This window comes from Passer montanus, unplaced genomic scaffold (genome assembly GCF_014805655.1).
Source record: "Passer montanus isolate IOZ18808 unplaced genomic scaffold, ASM1480565v1 scaffold10, whole genome shotgun sequence".
Taxonomy (NCBI): Eukaryota; Metazoa; Chordata; class Aves; order Passeriformes; family Passeridae; genus Passer; species Passer montanus.
Window position 1 is genome coordinate 9,738,619 of NW_024356505.1, and position 20,592 is coordinate 9,759,210.

The 20,592-nt window shown below is 40.8% G+C and overlaps 1 protein-coding gene across 18 annotated transcripts in view; it reads right to left on the reverse strand.

Moving 5' to 3' along the window:
• Positions 1–8,636, reverse strand: part of WIPF3 (WAS/WASL interacting protein family member 3) — a 38,652-nt gene extending 30,016 nt beyond the window's left edge. For 2 of the 18 annotated variants that reach the window (XM_039704551.1, XM_039704532.1), the window contains exons 1-4: positions 8,226–8,485; positions 6,983–7,289; positions 5,820–5,897; positions 2,606–2,667 (exon numbers count right to left, since the gene is read on the reverse strand). The gene's annotated coding sequence lies outside the window, so the exon portion shown is untranslated. Of the gene's footprint in view, positions 1–2,605; positions 2,668–5,782; positions 5,898–6,982; positions 7,865–8,131; positions 8,151–8,225; positions 8,497–8,554 lie in introns of those variants that run through there. The other 16 variants (XM_039704496.1, XM_039704486.1, XM_039704477.1 and 13 more) reach the window with 15 other exon arrangements.
• Positions 8,637–20,592: the final 11,956 nt, after the last annotated feature.

Genomic DNA, 20,592 nt, shown 5'->3' on the forward strand with positions numbered 1-20,592 from the left:
AAGAGTTTCCCACAGCTAAAAAACCTCCAGCCTTTCACCATCTAACAGCTGTACATCAGAATTGTGTACAACTTGAGAGGACTTTCTGCTCTCAATCACTATTTTAGATCATTGTAACTTGGCAGAATCTGACTTTTTCAATTCCATTGGAGTGTGCAAACCTTAAGGAAGGGCTCATTCTCCATTAAATACCTGATGAACACTTCTAAGCAGCATTTGTCTTCTACAGGGTCTGTAGGACTGTCTCACAGCACGTAACAGTATCCTGAATTTAAGCCAAGGACTGTAAGTTCCCCTCAGCTTGGACTATTTCCACCAGGCTTAATGCAGTTAAGGGCTGCTTCCCCCTTCTGCCTGAAAAAAGCCCAGCATGACTCTTATTCTGTCAGATGCCTGATAAAATTGCCACAAACTGTCCAGGGCTGACCCAGCAGAGACTAGAGGAATTTGAAGACGCCTTGCTTCCATGTGTGCTGTGGGCAGACCTCTGCTGGGTTCCCTGTGGTGCTGAGGCCAGAAATTACAGTGCTATGTCTTGACAAACCTCCCTTCAGAGGCAAAGCTGCACAGATGACTTCACATCCCTACATATGACTATTTCAGGGTGTAGCTTCCTCTGCTCCATGGGGATCTGTCACAGAAGACTGATTGTAAGGGAGCAGAATAAGAGAATTCATCATCCTCTTTTAAATAAAGACTAAGAGAAAAGAACAACACATAACAAGAATAAATATGTTGTGCCTGTAGTAGTGCTAACCTGAAGTTAGAGAGCTCAAAGACAAATGAGGTAAATTAGAAGTAATTAGGACTTGCACAAAGACATAACTTTTCAAAGGAAACAATTTATATAAAGGGTTTCCTTGAAATTAATACCGCATCATCCACACAAAGACAGACACGGCTTGTTTCACTGCCAGCTATACAAACAATGGTGAATTTGATATACAGCCATTAGCAAAGTTAATCATTGGCCTAAGCTAAAGAAAGTGCAGCTCAGTAGACATTCAAGGTCACGGCCACATTCTGAAGACAACTGTTTACTCTTATATTCCTCAAGAGTATCAGTGTGAGCAGAGCTTGATCTGTCTTTGTAGCGGTAATTTGACATTTCAGGTTAACATCTGCAAATTTTGCAGTCTCTGCTAAGAAGCTAACTGTATGTTTTTACACAATTATTAATGATCTATTCCTTTATAGTTATTAATATATTTATTGACTATCATTTTTATAATACAGAGTTACTTGAAAAGTATACCTGTACACAGAATGGTTTCCACAAAAAAACACCCAAAACCAAACATTGTTTAACCAATTCCCTTAAAACAAGAAAGTTTTTCTTTCTAATTAAGTAGCTAGTATCAAAATGGAAAATGCAAACAAGGCAGTACTCAGCATCTTGCTCTTCTATATTTGCTACAGACAGCTTCAAACCTTGTTTTAAAATGCCAGTCAAGTGAAAATAATTTGCAAATATAGGTATTGGAAGACTAGAGGATTTAAAAAATCAAGTTCTTAAATAATTCTGAAATTTCCACTTTCAACCATATGATATTTTATCAGAGGTCTGATTTTCATAGCTTTACATCTTGAAATGATAAATTTACAGAGTAAACCTGCATGCATGCCATGTCAGGCTGATAGCTATCAGCTTAAAAAACAGTGTAATACTGACAATGCAAGAAAAAGAAATTTTGCAATTCAGCATGCTCCATGCTTTCCTACAACATAGTTTGAGGCCCCAGCATGGACTGTGGTCACTGTATGTGCTAAGGAGAATTGCCTTTCACACGGGATGTAAAACACAATGATCTGGTCACCTGCAGGAATAAGTTGTCAGGGAAATCCTCACCTCAAAGAAAGAATGGGAAACTCTGATTCCAGTATTCAGTGAAATTGTGATTACTTAATTTCCATTCCAATGGTAAAAATGTTAGCCCTAATGGCCTAAAAAATTAAACTATAACTTCTGAACATTCATTCTCACTTTCATGCCCTTTTCTGTCAATACTGTTGAAGCTGCTGCCCATTTCAGTGACATAACTGATAGCTTCATCTCAGATGTTCTTTACACCAGGGTAAGGCTTTCATACTTACAAGTACATAACTATAAACTCCTATGTTATTAAGAAAGCCTTGCTATGCTACCATAACATTGCATTTTTGCTATTTTAACTAACTCATTGCATATTATTTTTTCAGAACAATATGTTCTTATTCTCCCTTAAGTGTCAAAGCTGATATCAAACTGCCTATGTGCACAAAGGTGTAAATATCTTTCTTGTACAGAATTGTTAGCTGTTTTTTAAAGGAAGTGCACAAAGTACCTAGCTCCAATCTTACATCCATTTACTTAGGACAATGATTTTACTTTGCACAATGAACAGCAAATTGCAGTCATTGGCAACTGCAACAAAAAAAAATCCTGATAAAAGATGTTTTGATTTGTAAGCCTAGTTCTGAATTGCTAATAAAACAAAGTGCTGAGAAAAAAACAATATGAGTTTATCAAATTGAAGTTTCAGCCCTTAGACTTATTAAAGGTCTTCACTGGTAATTCCTTGGGAAAGGCATCATATTTAAAGAGGAAATTGTGATTGATACCTACCTGTACACACGGCACAAGAAACGAACATCAGGGACTCAAAAAGACTCAACTAACTTTGCTGCCTGATGAAGAAGGAAAAGTATTCTAGTGATTAAATGGCAATAGAAATTTTTTTTGCATTTGTATCTATCATAGGCACAAAGGAGAAAAGTGGCTTTCTTTGAACAGCTCCCAAGTATACTTGCAGAGCAATCAGTATCTGCTACCATCAGACCAAGCAGGTTAAAGATGAGGACTCGTTTCCATGGATTCTGGTGTCAAGTTTTATGCTGGCTTTGGACTTCAGCTTTCACATTAACCAGCCTGGATCTGGCCCATCCCCTTTCTTTATTTCACTTTGTGAATATTTCTCCCCTTTTCTAGTGGTTTACCAGTCTCTCCATTCCCACTCTCCACTTTCTTTGCCTTTGTCACCATTCACTGCACCTCTTGCCTGCTGTTGTTGCAAGGCAGGGCAAGAACAGGCATTTCATTTAAAAGGTACAGTTGTCTGCCCTGGGGAAAGAAACACTGCACATGGAGCAAAAGTAACTCTGCATGATGCTACTAAAGGTTTAGCACAGGCTACTAGTACTGAGAAAAACAAAAGAAATGCAGAGCTAGGCTGATCCAGCTCTGAAAAAACCCAGAAAATGTGATTCTAGGAGATATAAGGATGTACATCCTGACTAGAACTGGTAAGTATTAGTGCAAATGTACAAAGCTCCACCTGATGGATTGGTTTGAAGTATTAAAAGATTGAATGTATTGGAGAAAAACAAGCAGGTCAAACAGTCTGGACAGAGGAAAGGAGCAAAGTAACCATAGCATACTCATTTTGCAACTACTCCAGGCCTTTGCAGCTCTTGGTACAGTCTGTTCAGAGCAAGCCCAAGTACCCCCACATGGGACTGCATAATTTATCCTACTGTTAAGTCAATGTAAACTCATGATCACTTGATCCAAGGATATTTTGTACAATCCGCTTCTGCATAATTTCCTTGCTACTTAGTCATTTCAAGGCTAAAAAAGGCTTTCATTCTGCATTAAATGCCCTGTTAGGCCCCACATCTATCACTCACACAGTACCTTACAGAGATAGTCCCCACCCCCTCTGCCAATTTACTAATCTAGGGGCTAATCCATCTCTCATTTTTTAATGCCAAATTTTCCTTTGTTTTCAGTAGAAGTGAGATCAGTTCTTTAGGGTTTAACTCTGAAAATACTCCAGGATATATGATCTGCAGCAACAGAAGTAACATCACTAACATGTTAAGCTGTTCACATTCACAAAACTGACCAATAAAAGCAACTTTCTGTCCAAATCTCAGGCAGAATTTGACAGATATTTTTGCAGTAATTTACATATTCCCAAGAGAAGCAAACATTCCCTCTGAAAATAAATTGCTAAAACCCCAGTCTGTTTTCCTGGTATATAAGCCTGGCTTGCCTTTTATGCTCCTCGTGATTTTCTTTATGTGTCTACTCAACTAACACAGCTGAACTACATATTTTGAACAGATATAGCATTATTTATTTTCTTCTTTAGCATATAAAAATGTGTAACTGACTTGGAAAAAAGCCAAAAACCTGCCAGGACTATTTTATACACATCAGTAGTGCTGCTGCATACATATTTTTCTCTCACTCAAAACGATGCCAGTTAGGAAAGCAGTAACGTAATAGCTTTAAAACAATAGGGTATGAAAGAGGAACAAAAGACCCCAAGACCTCCTTTGTGATTGTAGTACCATATTCTGTTCTCCTTTTTTTTTTTTTTTTTTTTTTTTTTTGTTACTTATAATGAAAAGAGGAAAACATGATATAGTAACTAGAAGTTAAATGGTACAGCAGTCATTTACAGACCTGTGTATGACTTGTGAAGGGCACCAGCACAAAGGGGTTACTATCTCTAAACCTATTCATTCACTTCCTTCATTTTACCCCTCTCTTATGAATGAAGCAGAAGCACTGTAATTTCTAGCCAACAAGTCCATTTGTCAAGGCAGGCATGGCAGTTGCCACCAGGGTAAATGGAGGATATAGAATATCCATTACACAGAAGCTGCAGAGCTGACACAGTTTGTTTAGTTTTCTTAGACACTTGTAAGAGCAGGGTCAAGACTGAGCAAGCACTTTCATGCTGAATTTTCTGTTCTTATGCTTAGTGAACTTAATAATGTAGGGACTTTTGGCCCAGTTTTTCCCCACTTTTCACTTTAGCACTTACACTGTAGCTATAGCATAGCTGCTATGTTGCTCTGCTGTGCCTGGGCTGGCTGCAGAGTGACACCATTCACACCAGAGTTATCTATCTGTTTGTAACAGCAGGGAAAGATGACACAGGGTCAATGCAAAGAAGAATTAGGCTCTTCATGCATGATCTTATTTGAGAGAGAGATATTTCTGGTAGTGAAATCCGTTTCAGCTGTTGTTTCAATTACCACGGCATGAAAACATGCTTTTTGCATCTTGTGAAAATCCTTTAGCTGTTTCACATTCTTTCAAAGCAATCAAAAGGCAGCTTTACAGCTGTCATGTATGTAATACTGAATGAGTCCACTTAATGATACTCAGAAGTCAAATTAAGGTGGGTGTATTCAAAAAAATACAATTTTGTCTGAAAATAAAGTTTCTTTCTTTCCAATCTGGAAGCCCCAAGGACGTTTTATTTTGTTTGCAAATATAGCACTCTTTATATCTCTGTTCATCCTGGCTACAAAGCCACCAGACAACCCTGATGCAGAATGACCACAGATAAAAAAGCAACTGTGAAGTACCATTAAGGTTTTGCTACTATATGCCCTTTTTCAGAAAGCTTCAGTCTCTCAAAGACAGTAACTACTCTGTGTAAGAACACAGACTAATTGAGGAAGATCTATAAGAACAGTGTTAAAGGCAGTCCAGAAAGCTGCATCTCTAAACTGCATAGCAGCCACTGGTAAGTCAGTGTAATGTGAGTACTAAAGACTTCTTTACTGAGTATCCCACTTCATTGTTATGTTTATTTAGATACTAATTTCACATACACTGAAGAAGATGGGAATTTTTATTCTGGTGCAGCAGAGCCTAGCATCATTTCCCCAAAGCTTCAACTTTTCATCTGTGATCTCATTTATTAGAACTTAAATGAACTGCATAAAATACCCACATAATAATGCAGCAGATGCTCACACACATGCAGGATCAGTAACTTACAGGGCAAGAAAGCTGAGCTGAGCCTGTCCAGTCTCACCTACTTTGCATGACTTGCAAAGAACTTGTCCCAGTCACAGAGCACAGAGAAGAAAAACTTCCACAAAAGCAAATCTGTCTGAAAAAATAATGTAATTATTATAGGTGAGTTATGAGTTATAAACAAAGAGATTTCATATCAGTCTTTTCCCTGTTTTGCTTCTCTTTGGAGCTAAAATATTTTAAAATATTAATACAAAACTTTTTATTACTTAACTTTTTTTTAAGATGTAAAATAGTAAATTGTGTTATTATTCTATTTTGGAGTTCTCAACAACATCTCTCTCTTAAAATGTGCAAATATTTTTCTATTTGTTATGACTAAGATATTATTTTCTGTTCAAGGTCTTCTTTTCAGAGGACAACGAGTTTTCCAAAATACAGACCTCATCAAGCAATAAAATTACTAAGTATAAAGACACTAATGTTAATGCTAATAACTATTAGCATCTGGCTATATCCTGTTAGGACATTCAACAAACAGTGCTGACTTTTATGGTGTGATTGCTGAGATGTGACAGTGCTATGTTTTGATTTACTGTTAAAAATCCAACTATGTAAATACTTCCTGCAAGTTCAGATTTAGTAGTCATTATGTACAGACTCCAAACATTGACTGTACATTCCTGTACAGTCCTGCAGCAACAGAAATTGAGATGATACAGGATCTTTGTTTATATATATTTCCTCTTGTAGGTGCGGAAGGAGTGAGAGAAAAAAATAGGAAGTTGCTTTGCATTATACTACATAATTTGATAAATACAGTCATATGTTGCCCTTTCCAGTGCAGTACAATCACAGAATCTGAATTTAAAATGCATCTCAATTATTTTCAGGCATAGATCCAAACCAGCAATAACTTGAGCACTGCAGCTAATGAATTAAACATTGCATCTGCCCCTAAGCAACCAAAGTCTGTATGCAAAGCTGGTCAAACTATTTATACAGCCCTGTCTTTAGAGAATATACAAGCTTTATTAAAAAAGACAAATAAAAAAAGTTCCATGCTTAAACTGCAAGCCCCATTCCCTAACCTGCATCTTCCACAGGAAAAACATCAACCCCCACAGCATTCTTTCTGGTTATGAGTCTAACCCAGATTTCGCCATCATCATCTACAGCAAAACAGCCAAAGCAGTCTATCAATTCAAAAACCACACTTACGCAATCTGCTTTAAGGGTCCCGCTCTGAGCTCCTCATATGTTATCTCGCACATGGAAGCCGGTACCTGACAGCAAAGCAGACTCAACCTTTCCAGAGCACGCAGGGCAATGTCCCGTACGAGCCGTGGGTGGCAGCAGCGCCTGCACCGCCTGCGCATTCCAGCGGGGACACTTTTGGGTCACAGGTTCACGCAGTGAACGGGAACCGTCCCCACGCACACAAGTGCCTAACAAGTGTCCCAGCTCCGACTGCCATCACGCAGTAAAGTCGCATTCATTTCCTTGATCGTGCGCCCTATGGCTTGTCCTGCAGTACAAAGCACGCGAACTGAAGATGTTAACAAAGATTATACAAACACGCGTTGTGAAACAAACAGGAACTTGTACTGCACACACAGATGGAGAAACTGAGCACGCCGATTGTATCAGGAAGCAGCTCAACGACTTGATTCGTGCAGCGTGCACAGTAACAGGTACCACTGCTACCGCAATTTCAGCAATATGCCACTGTCAGAACCAGCAGGAGCACCTGCAGACTTTAACCCATAAATCCAGTCCGCCACAAGACCGCTCTGTGCAGAAATCATCAAACTTTACCTTATATCAATGTTTCCTCTCCTAAATCAGACTTATTTTGCTATCTTTCAGAAACCTTGCTTGGTAATATTCCACTTTCAGAACCAAACAAAACAAAGGACACGCTGGTCTCATGTATCCTCCCTATTCTCAAACTCCTGAATTTCTTGAGCGACACGAGCCCAGCCCCCCTTCACAACCCCAGAGATGCAGGCTGTCACACAACCCATCATCTCTGTGTCTTTGCAAACTCCGAGCATATCCAAAGAGAAATAAAAAATCTGCGTGCTACCTTTTACCAAGACAATTCCTTGTCACTGAATTAGCGCCAGCAGGCTGATGCGAAAGTCACTAGGTTTTAGTCTCAATTTTATCCATGTTAATTATTATTAAACCTTTAAGAGCTTCTTTCCAATATTTCTCCAGCATCCCCCCTCCAATATGTACACAAGTGTTTGATATGCGGTACTTTTCACAATCAGTCAGCCCCGTTTTCTCGGCTGACCTATTCCAGCACATCTACTTCAAGGACGAGAACGAGGAAAAAAAAAAAAAAAAGAAAAAAAAACAAACCGAAAAAAACCCCAACTTCTTGCCATGCTCCGCCGGAAAACAACCCTCTGCTTGACACCACCGAGAGCAGCACCGCGCACAGCCCGTGCCTGACCTCAGCCACGCTTCCTCCTCCGCCGCGGGGAGCACCCACACCCCAGAGGGGCGGCTGGCGCGGTCACCCCGTGCCCTCGCTGCCCCGCCGGCCGGACGCTGCCCGGGGCCGGGGCCGGGGCCGAGCCGCGGCACCAACTTTGCCCGCCGAGCTGCCTCTGACCCCGCGGCGCCGGGGAAACCCCAGCCCCAGCCCCAGCCCGGGCCGGGCCCGGCCCCAGCAGGCACCCAGGGGAGGAGGCGGCCGCGCCCCCACCCGGCGCTCCCGGCTGGCCGAGCTGTGACGGGCCCGGGGACACCGGGGACCCCCAGCCCCGCCGCCGCGCCCACCTGCTCGGCGCCGCTGCCGTCGGGGCCCGGCGGCTCCTCCCGGGCAGAGGGCGCCAGGTACGGCGGCCGCCCGTCTCCCCTGGCGGGGGCGGGGAAAGGAGGGCAGGCAGCTTAGGATCCTGAGGGGGAAAAGCCCGCCCCGGTCTTCACGGGGGAATAAAAATAAATATATATTTTTAAAAGTAGTAATTTAACACACATGCACACACGTACGCACTCCGCCCACCCGCGGGCCCCACTTTCCACCCCCGCCCCTGGAGCGCGGCGGCTTTGGTGCGAGGGTGAAGTCCGGCTGCAGCCTGGCTCACCCTCCCACACCTTTGCTGGTGCCTCGGCAGAGCCAAAGCTATTTTTGAAAGCCCCTGTGAGTGCCACAGTGCTGCCCCGTGGCACGGAGAAAAGATGGCCCTGCCCTGTCCCCCTGCCCAAACACATCCACCTGCCAAACCACTTCTGACTTCTGTCCTGCAGTGCACTGAGGAGCACTGCACTTTGCACTTGGAGCTGGCTGGGCACCCTTGGCTTTTGTACCCCTGATGGTGCACTAGAAAAAAAAAATCTTATTTTCTTCTGCATTTATTCCAAGGCTGCTTGAAGATGGGAACATTAAGGTCTTGCCCTAATGAGCCTTCCATGTTCCTGTCAGGGCAAGGGAGTTGCAGTGGAGCAGCCCTCCGGACAGCTGGAGGAATGGGGCACCCTGAGTTTGTCATGTGCATGTTTCTCAGGAATGATGATGCTGATGAATAACTTAAAAATCACAATGTGGGCTGTGGTCTGCCCAGCAGCCTTTGGGTGGTGTTTTCAGGTGGCTGAGAGGCAGGCCCATCGTCTCTGGATTTCGCTGGAACACCTATTTAGCTGTAGAAATGTAAAATGGTGTTTTTCATTGCCTTGCTTGCTTATAAAGCAGTCCAGACAAATCAATGTCACTTGGATCTGAATGATGGCAATGTCAGCCTGAGATTGGTGGTAAGTCAATAATGGGCTATTGTGGCACTTCTGCTCATCAGGGCAGAGACACAAAAATCAGTGTTCTAGATCTCCATGTTCTGTCTGTCCAGAGGTGTGAGTTTGATTTATTATTCTGAAAATATACTCTTGATTGCTTGCCTAAATAATTTTCAGTCCTAAGTATCTGCCCCAGTTTCTTCCACAGCGGTCAGGGAGCTCTAAACCCATTTCTAGCTGGTCACTAGTTTGAACTTCAAAGCACAAAACAAAACCAAGAGGGTCATAGGTAGTGCTCCAGAAAAATCAAAATGTCAGCATTTACTTAAAAAAGAAAGTATATAATACCACACTTGAAAACTGCTTTCGTTATTCATGCAAATTAGTCTCAGCTGAAACTTGAATTTAGATTGCTAATGCTGAAATGAACTTTGTCCACCTTTTGGATTAGTTAGAGAAAGAACCTCAGAGGAACAGGCTGCAAGAGCTGTAGGAAAAAAAAACTGGTTTTGTTCCGTTTCTTTAGTTTCTTTCACTTCCCAACAAGGTCCACATAATTTCTGCAGAATTTGTCCAGTGCAGCAGCAACCATTTCTACCTATGGGGCTGGACTGACCTAGTACAAAGCTTGCACACTGCTCTGGTCTGAAACAATCAGCTTTTCCTGTGGCACAGAGTTTGCCCACATTTAAAACACTGCAGGAGGTACCACTGCCTCTTGGCTAGGTACAGAAACTTGTCATGCATTATATTTCATTCAGAGAATCCTACTGGATTGCATGCCTAGGAGTTATGAAAGTCTCCTCTTTCTGTTTTGTCTTTGGGAGATGCAGATGAAAGGAAAAAGGAAAGAGGTGGTCCCTTTCCAGTGCTGAATTCAAAGGAAGGCACTGGAGCACTTGATGGCAGTGGAAGAGGCCAAAAGACTTCTGTACAAAACTTCAAGGAGTTCTGTGAAGGCCAGTGCACTGAAACACTCATTTCTTCTGGTTCTCCACATGTAATCCTCTTTCTCCTCCTCTCCTGCTTCTCTTCCTCCCAGCTGTATCCAGGATCACAGAAAGGGTAATGCAGCAGGGGCAAAACTTACCCTACATTATCATATAGGATGTGTTTTTCCTGAGTTTTATTATCTACCAATTTAAGATTATTTAAAGTGCTTTAAATACTGAAAATTTTTCTCAAACATATTTGTAGCTAACATTGATATGTTTTACAATGCATAGCCATAAATGCAATTTTATTTTCCATACATTCTACCTGTATAACTGTTAAAACTTTTGTTGTGTATCTGTTAAAACTTTTGTTGTGTACTCTTGACAAATACTTTTTAACATGGGTCAAACAATACATCAATCTCTTTAGGAAAGGAGAATCTCTTTTTGTGTCTTAGACTTGGGCTGCTGTTTCTCTTCCTTGGTACCATTTCACAAGCTACTGTAAGGGTTATTTTGGGTTATGTCACAGGTTGGGAACATGTCTCTGAGTTTGATCTGGAGAAGATTTTCTGAGTGTGTTGAGCAACATAACAGCCCTGGCCTGTCATCTTTGTATTCCAGAACAAACAGCTGGTACTTTTCTCCTACAGCTGCTACACCTGGTATTTTCTCCTACATTTCTTTCCTTTGCTGCGTCCTGCACAGCTGAACCCCAGCTGAAGGTCTTCAACCTTGTCAGACTTAATGAGAAATTTTACACCCTTTCCTTTTCTGGTCCTGGCCCTTCTGCTGAAAGCCAAATTCATTATGATCCTACAGTTTCTAAAACATAGCAAAAGTGTAGTCTAACAAGAGTACAAATGAATGTCAGGATAAATCTAACCTAAAACAGGAGGAAGCAGAATCTCTGTCTCCTATACAAAGAAGTCACAGCCATTAAAGACAGGAGAGTTGTGAATGGTCTGTGGCGAGCTGCTACAGTATCTGATGGAGACCGAGAGAAATTTCATTTTGATTCACCATGTTTTTACTACAAACAAATATAAATTAGAACAAAACCCCACATATAACTTCATAGGAGTTTCCTCCTGTTCATAACTTGTTCAATACTAGATGATGATCATTCTTAACAAATATATCATTGACCATCTCTTAGTTAAAAATAATTTTCTGCACTAAAAGAGTGTTTATGACACTGTCATCTTTAAGACTCCTCAAAGTCCCATACAACAAAATGAAAAGTACCTGAAACAAATGAAACCAATGAAAAGGAGAAAGTGTGTTCTAAACAGAGAAAGAATCAGAACTATTTGGCATGGTTACTGATTTTGAGAACAACAATCTGTGAAGCTTTGCTGGCATGTGTCAACATAAATACTTGCCAAAGAAGTGCTTATACTTATCCTAAGTACTTACACTTCTTTTCCTCTCCAGACAATATAAGAAAAAGCCGAAAATCTTCTTACAGCATTTGTGTGTTGGTGTTTTGAATAAGAAGCACATGTAAAGCTTTCTGGTCACCACTGAACACAAACAAAAAATACATGACTTTAACACACAAATAAAAAACCTACTTTGTTCAAGGCTAAATACATCTCAAAAATGCAAATTCGTTTGTATTTGCCTTTGTTTATGCATGCATTTGTAAAACATAACAAAAATACCCAGAGGTCAAGGCATTTGTGACTAATGTAAAATAATTTTTTCATTATAAAATGCATGAAAATTACAAGCTTAAGAGCAAAAATAAAGTTTCTTCCTTTTAGGGTGCCATTTGATTACACTTCTTGATAGCTTTCAGCATTTGAAAATTGTTACAATAATTGTCTCAGCCATTGTGTTTGATGACTTTGCTAGCTTTAGAGCTAACACAATTAACAGAGACATTCCTATGTATGAACAGAGATATTCCCATGTTTTTCTCTCCAAATATTTACCTTTCCCTTATTATTGGTAAAAATAAGGTGCTTTCCATAGAGAATTAATAATAGCTCAGAACTTTTATTTTCTCTAATACATTTTAGCAAGAAATTCCTAAAAGTGCATGATTTGCTTGTTACAGAGCAATGGAGCCATGTTTACAAACGCAGTTTAGACAGCAATATTGAAGAAAGCTGTAGACAAATAATTAGTAGAGATGATTTCCCTAGAGAGGGGTATTAGTGTTTACTTTTTTCTGTGTTTTTAATCCAAATCCTAAACCCTTACTCCTGATCTTGTTGAGCAAGCTGTTTGCTGAGTTCATTGGAAATGAAGTCTAAATACATTCAGGCTCCTAGTAAATAATTAGTGCCCAATGTCAATTCTTTCTCTAATTGCATTTCTTCTGCTTATTTCTGTTTGTGCTGTGGGAAGTCTTAAAAAGTATCTCTTAGGAAAAAACTTTGGATTTTCCTCGGTGCTTGGTTCTGCCATTCATTTTCTGCATGACCTCTGTGAAAGTACTTAATCACTTTTCATAGTGTGAGTGAAACAAGAATGCATTCATTAATATTTGTGAGGCTGCCAGATACTATGCTGTTGCAAGCATTTACAGTACCTTAAAAAAATTATAATTGCACTATCCAGCTGGTTAATGTTTATCCAGTTACTGAACAGCTAAACAAAAAGCAGAGAAGCAGACCTACTGTTTGCTCTCATTGGTATTGAATTTGAAAGGAATTTTCCATGTTAAAGCTGTAGAATTAGGCAGTAGATGAAATACCATTAGCAGGCCTCTGTAGAGAATAATGAGCTGAAAGCATGCCCAGTGCTAGTGTGCAATTAGGGTGAAAAGTGAAATAGGGCAAGAATCAGAATCCCATTTTAGGCTCTCACTTTTCAGAGCGTGCCCTTTTCATCCCCACCAGGGGGAGCCTACTTGAAGTTAATAATTAGGAGGCACAAATAGTGCGTTTGAAGAGGATGCTTTCCTTTGCCTTTTTTTTTTTTTTTTAATAGAAAGATACTTTGTGATCTTTGTAAGACTTCCCCCCCCGCCCGGCTACCCCTCCCCTCCTTCTTACCCTGCCCCCTGAAATTCCTTTTGCTTCAGCTACCACGTTGTACCAGAGAAGCAGCATGAGTGTTTTTCTGCATGCTGGGCCTATTATTCTGAAGACTTCTGTTTTTAAGCATTGATGCCAAGCACAGGATTTAGCTCAGAGTTTACCCAGAACAGCAAATGGAAGTCTCCTACACCATGGCATGCACAGCTATTAATGCTGCATGTGCAACTAGCCAAAGTGAGATGAGAGTTCACATCTTGAGTATGAGTGACCGGATTGTCCTTACAGCTCCTGAGGGTAACTCAGGCGTAACTGATTGTTCTCAGCAAATTACTGTACTTCCTTCTACTCTGACTCTACAGTGCTCTTCTTCTCTTTCTAGTTCACTACCAGTCAAACCTGAAATACTGTTCAACTCTGCAATCCTTAAAATCATGCTCATATAGAGAGGTTGGTCTGTGTCGTTGGATAATAGGAGGCATGCAGGCAGCAGGCTTCATGATTTGTTTGCATAAGCAAATTTTCAGCTTTAACATGTAGATGTATTATTGAAAATCCTTCAGATTTTCTTTGAAGTAATAACTTGGCCCTTTGTGTCTAAAGAAAAAATAGAGCCTTGTTTGAAACTAAAATTTCTCTTTTGAAACCAAGAAATTCTTTACTGTGAGGGTGGTGAGGCACTTCAACAGGTTGCCCAGAGAAGCTGTGGATACCCTTTCCCTGGAAGTGTTCAAAGCCGCATTGCGTGGGGCTCTGAGGAACCTGGTCTAGTGAAAAGTGTCCCTGCTCATGACAGGGGGTTAGAACAGGATGATCTTTAAGATCCTTTTCATCCCATGACATTCTGTGATGTTAGTAAATTCCTGTTCAGCATTTTAGTACTTAACAACAAAATCTGAAATTTTATGTTCTGCTGCAGATGAAAAACTTTCATAATATCTGTAGGAACAAGTGGGCTCACACATATTCTTTACAAGTGGTGAAATCAACCATTTCATATATGTTTAAAAGCATTTTTTTTCTTTGAAATGTAGTTGCTGTCTCTCCCAGCCCATTTACAGTACTTTAGACTCATTGTGGGGATCTGAAGAAGGGTGTGCCCTCTGCTACGCTGTATGCAGATAGGAGTTTCAATCAAGCTGTTAAGGGGGAAAGATTGCACTTGAAGGACTATCATCAAGTTCACTGCCAATATTCTCAGCAGCAGTTACTATCATTTTGCTGAAAGTGACATTATTATTTCAGTCATTAAAGGAGGTAAAATTCAATAATTTATTATCATGGACTACTTCTAAGTGGAGGATTTGTTCTCATATAAAGCAAATAATACAAGTTATGGTGTGGCATTCAGGAAATATTACTAACAACAATATGGCAAGACTCAAAAAGATTATAATGGATAATTGCAGGAGGAATGGCTGGAGAGGGAGAAATTAATGAGAATATCTGAGAATAGAACAGACATCTTGTACTTAGGAAAAAATAGTCACAAACCATAAGCAAGAGGGTTTCACAGCTGGGAATACCGTTCCAGGAATCTGTTCCTCCTGGCCTGGGCTGCTCTTTGGAAAGGCACTACTTCCACAGAAGGGAGCCTGTGTCAGTGGTGAGCACAGCCAGAGAAAAAAGCTTGCTGAGTATCAGAGGGCAGAAATGCTGCTGGACTGGAGACCCAAAGGGATTTGACTTCTCTAGGTACTCCTGGGAGGAACCTGAGTGGTTTCCCTTTGTTTATGAGGTTACTGAAAGCACCAGGGTGGAGGTAGCTATTGGAAAGAAGACTGCTGGGGAAAGGGGACAATCAGATAAGCATATGGAGGGAAATAATTATTTCTGTTTGTGTGTGCATTGTTTACTTTTCTTTCTCTGTAGTTGTATCCCTTTCAGGCCAGACCTTCAAATTACAGAGCTAGCAGAAAAATGGAAATGAGGAAACAGAGCAAGTATCTATGATCAAAAGTATTTCTCCCTCCTACACCAATCCTAAGCTCACTCATGCTACAGAAAATGCAGGAAGCAGGGAGATCAGTATGCATTGCATAAGTTTTCTTTCCACAAAACACTTTAGAAAGTCTTCAGAAAAGGTGTTCAAGGCCTCAAATGGGTGGCAGGAGCAGCTCAACTGATGTTTTTACCTCACTACTTTATTTTAGAATAATACTTGACAACATGTTGGCAGTAAGTATCAAAAGGAGAGAACTTCAATCAATTAATTCTCTTTCTTCTGTAATCTTTTTTTTCCCCTTTCCTTTCTCCCTTTTCTCCTTTCTTCTCCCTTTTTTTTCCTATTTATGGCAAATTGACACGATAATTTCTGGGAGTTGGTGGTGTTCCCATAGAAACAGCCTTGATTTGATGATATCACTGCAGGTTGCTGCTGTTGTTCTGCTATGTTCTAATTAAAATAAAATCTTTGTAGATACATTGTATTTAAATCATCAGACTCCTTTTTTCTACACAATTGGCCTAGTATAATCTCCATTTACTTATGGCCAGGTTTGAACAGGGGCCAAAAAATTTATGATGATCAAGACACTGTTCTTTTTGAAGCAATCTTTTTGTCTCAGTTCTCCAGCATTCATAAAGCCCAAGTGGGCTTTTATGCCTAATAATAGTAGTTATAAGTGGCTTTAAGTGATTTGTGGAATAAAAGCTGTAACTGTTACGTGCCACTGAGGAGCTGCTTCTTTTACTCAATGTTTAATACTTTGTAATAACAACTGTTTTTGTTTCAGGATTTCAATGCACTTTCCATTATTATGACTTAAAGTGCTAATGAATTCTGCCTTAAAAGCTAGATGTAAAAGTATCTGAGAAAAAAATCTCCAGAGAAATAGTTCAATTGCCTGCAGTAACTGTCCTGCAAGTTACAAAAGGCAAAAAGGCATGGTGTGTCAAAAACACTCTTTTTCATCTTCTTGTTTGCATCCACTTCTCCTATAGGGCACAGAAAAGGCTTAATTGCCTACTCATCTGTTCAAGATACTGAGATGAAAATAAAATTGTGGGTTTTGTCTAGTTTGTGAAGTGAATGATATTAAAGAATGGAAGGGCAAAGCAGGATTCCTTCGAGTTTGTGTGAGTTTGAGAGAGACCCACTGCAGTTCTTATTGATGCTGACAAAGACACCTCACCTTCTTTGACATGTGACAACTGAGGTTGCAAGGTTTGCTACCATCTAGTTTGAGGTGACAAAACACCAAGAATACAACCCAGCTCTCATTCTCTGATTTCTCCACCTGTGGTAATCTAGTCCCAATAACCACAAGCATTGGTGCTCCTCAGTAGAAGGCAAAATGAGTCACACCACAAATTTCATCACTCCCCAGGAAAAACAAGATTAATCATCTTTTGCAGAGGAGATGGTAATTGATATAAGTGCAGAAGTTCTGCAAGTAGAAAACCTATGAACAGAATTTGGAGCAAGACCTTTTTTCCACTTTCTCTATCAGAAGCTTGCCATCAAACTCCCATTTATTTAGTGCTATTATTGTGCTTTGTCATTTGGTTTTAATCATATATTTATCAAGTCACTATGTTCATCCTCAGATAAACTGTTATAAGAAAATTTGTCTGAACATGAGGTAAAATGAGTAAAATCTAACCACATTCTTAGAAAATGCTGGGAGATGAAATGTACCAAGGCAGAGATCACATTTTTATTCTGAGCCTGGAGGATGATGTTTGTAGTAGGATCAGAGAAAATTGTCTAAAGATCCTTGATAGTACGACAGTAAAAGAATCCAAGAATATTTGTTCCCTTAGAAAATGTTGCAGTATCCAGAACTGCCCAATCAACTCATCTCGTAAACATAGGATGTACTTCTGCTCAAAAGCTAAATGAATAAACAGAACCAGCCCAGATGAAATAATTCCTAATTGAATTTCCAAGGTTAGCAAAGACAGTGTGCAGAGGAGCAGCTCAGCACTAATCAGGCTGATTATTCTGGTGTTCAGCACGAGAGGGCTGTGGAATGGGAAAGCCTTCCACTAAAGCTGCTCAGGTAGCCTGCAGTTCCCTTCCCCTCTAGGAAACTCTGCAGCAGGGCAGGTGCTAAACACCACAGGTGCTCTGGAGCAGCAAACATGGTGCAGAGTGTTTCACCAGCCAAATTAGTCTTGACACAAAGGGCAGGATGACCCCGTGGTAAACAAGCCGCTGGCATGTTGCTCGCAATCAGCCAGCACCTCTGCCTTGTACTGCACTGCCAAGTCCATCCCAGCCAACTGGAAAGTTACTAACAAAGCACGTTTTAAATGTTTCCAGGCAACAAGGTCACCACGTCTTCCTCAGTTATGCCGTTTCCTTTTTACCCAGCAGGCAACCACTTTGTCTTAAGAGCTAATTTCTGCCTTTTCTTTGCCTTCTAGGACTCTCCAGTGTATTGCATACCACCCTTTTCTCCAGCTGGAGGGGAGTTTTTGGAGGGCTCAATAAAAAGGGAGGGATTTTGATGCAGAATTTGCTGAAATCAGAGGTTTCACGCCAAGTGGCTTCTACCTCAGGTACTGCTTTTAATGTACTTAGTGATCTCCCATGGATCTTTTTTCTCTATGCATCTTTGAGATCATCTATGTCTTTCATCCTGATTGATAACAGATTGCTCCTTTATTTCACATTTTCTAAGCTTTTCCAGTTTTTAATCTGTCTTTTGAAGAAAAGGCAGAAAAATCCCTTTCATTGGACTGGAAAACATGACTTTTTATTTTATAGTTTGTAAATATGCTGAGAATTAAAAAAACCTTTTTTTGCAGGTGGTGCATTTCTTTGTGATCTTTTGTATATATAGTTTGGAATAAAATGAGATTTATTAGGCCAAAGTGTTGTGCTTACACCAGATTCAGCTTAAGGCATCTCAGCAGCATCAGAAAAAATGAATTTTCCTGCCTGCAGTTAAAGCCTAGGTTCATTCTACCACAGGAAGGGAGGAAGGGAATGAAGGGAAGGGTAGGACCATGGAGAAAGTGGGGAGGACAGTTCAGGAGTACCAGACTTGCTGCTGCCAGAGGAAGGGGTGGCGATGACAGCTGCTTATTCTGAAATAGTTAATTCCCTGTTCTAACAGCCTTGCTTAGGTTTTCAGGCTCCATCTTTGACAAAATGAGAAGCAGAACCATGCTGCCTTCTTGTTGTCTCTGCTGCTTATAGTTGACCTAAATCCACATACAGCTTTCACTTAGGGTACAGGAAGATGATGTTCAGAACCCTTTCTTGTCTGATTCAAAGTAAGAAATTGTATTTAGGTCTGAGGTTGCATGAGAGTGCCTTGGTCATGGATTTAGGGAGTGTTTGAACTTCTGCTCTTGAAACTATCCACTTTGTTTAACTCTGGTCATTGGAGCTGCCCCTGGAAGACACACACGAGAGCCTTGAGCTGCACCATTCTTTGCTCTCTGATCTAAAGAGTATTTGACCTCTGTGAACAAGCCCTGTGGGAAAAACTGAGAAAAAGTTTTGTTTCCATGACTCTGTCACTAAACCTGGATGTTCTTGGTTCCCAAAGCACAGATTTATTTTTTATTCTGACAAAACACCCATTTCCTCATTCTGCTTTTCACCCAGTTAGTTCGGCACACAACTGAAATTTATGTTTAGCTTTACATTATGTTAACAACAACATCATTGACTTTCACTCTTCTTTTAATAGTTCCTTTCTTTTATGTCACACTAGTGCAGGGTTAAGGTGTTGCAGGAATTTGAACTGAGTTTACAAAAAAAATTTCTGAAGGAAGTGGTTTTGTTTCTCTTCCTGAACCAAATTCTGTTTTCTTTTCCTGCATTTCTAAGTTCTGTGTTTTTATGGAACTCTGAAAATCTGATATAGTGTGTATTTCTGCAATGTCAGTGCTCACAAATGTGACTGAGGCATGAGAGTTTAAGAAGTTACTGCACATCAGCTAAGCCATGGCAACTGTTCTGTGTTCAGGCTTAGCCCACAGCAAATGCGATATAATGTGAGTTATCTTAAGCCTCTTTCAAGACAGACTTATCTCTCCTCTGTACTTTCCTGGGAGGCTGCTGGGTGCCATTATTCCAGCTGCACTAATTTGGCTATTTGGGCTCTCAATCCCCCTACCCTGTGAGAAATTAAATCACCTCCTGCTATATATTTAACCTTGAAAATCTTTCCTTTTTTTACTTCACTTTAATTGGCTGTTGCTGCAGATACCTTATCATACTTTGCTCTTACCTGGAAACCTGCACTAAACATTACAGGCTGATTAGAGGAAGCTTTTCAGTGCAGAGGAGAGCAAGTACAAGAGTGGATGCAGACAAGTCTGTACAGAAAGGCAGAGAATCCCTCTCTGAACAAATGGCTGCTGTATCACACACCACTCACCTGACCGCTGGTGCACAAGTCTCCAAAGCCCTGATCAAAAGTGATGGATGAAGGGAGAAGTATAATGGGTGCACCCAAGGGAATAACAGATGCAGGATTGGGGTCTGCAGCTGCTGCTTGGGGGTGACCTTGGTGCAGTCTTATTTTGGTTATGGGGCAACTCAGGCAGGCACTGCTGGGGCTGCAGGCCCCTTATCAGGTGCATTTGTGTTGCAAATGCTGGAGCTGCAGACTGCAGCCAAGCAGAGGTTAATGCAATGCAACAGGGGCCTGGAAAGCTGCAAGTCTAATTATTACAATTGAGCAAGTGAAGTAAAGAGAAGAGTGTGACTGCTACAGGCTCAAATACCAGACAAATGAGCAGAATGTCTGTAGTCCATCCAGGGACTGGGACAAGCCATCTACAACCTTAAAAGAAACAGTCTGACCTGAGTACCTGTCACTGCTGAGACTTGGAGTTTGTGTGCCTCCTTAGGGCTTGGGAAAAGTATGTAACCCTTTAGAAAGGGCATGGTAAAAGAGAATACCCAACAATATGCTGCAAGATACAAGTAAATAAATATACACAGAAGACACTTGCAGCTTGAGGGTTATGGGATCCCAGGAGCTGGACAACTGACCACTGCTCGATTGACAGTAAACCATTTCTGTTTGTTATCCTGCCTCAATAAAGTAAGGCTAGTCATAAATCTTGTGTCAGCCTGAGCTCCGTGGCTGAGCAAGCCTGGGAATGAATTTGGTTCCTGGGAAAAATAGGATTTGAAATCAATTTAGGAGCAGGCAATTGTGGCTCAGCAGCTGCACCCTGGGGAGCCAGGAGC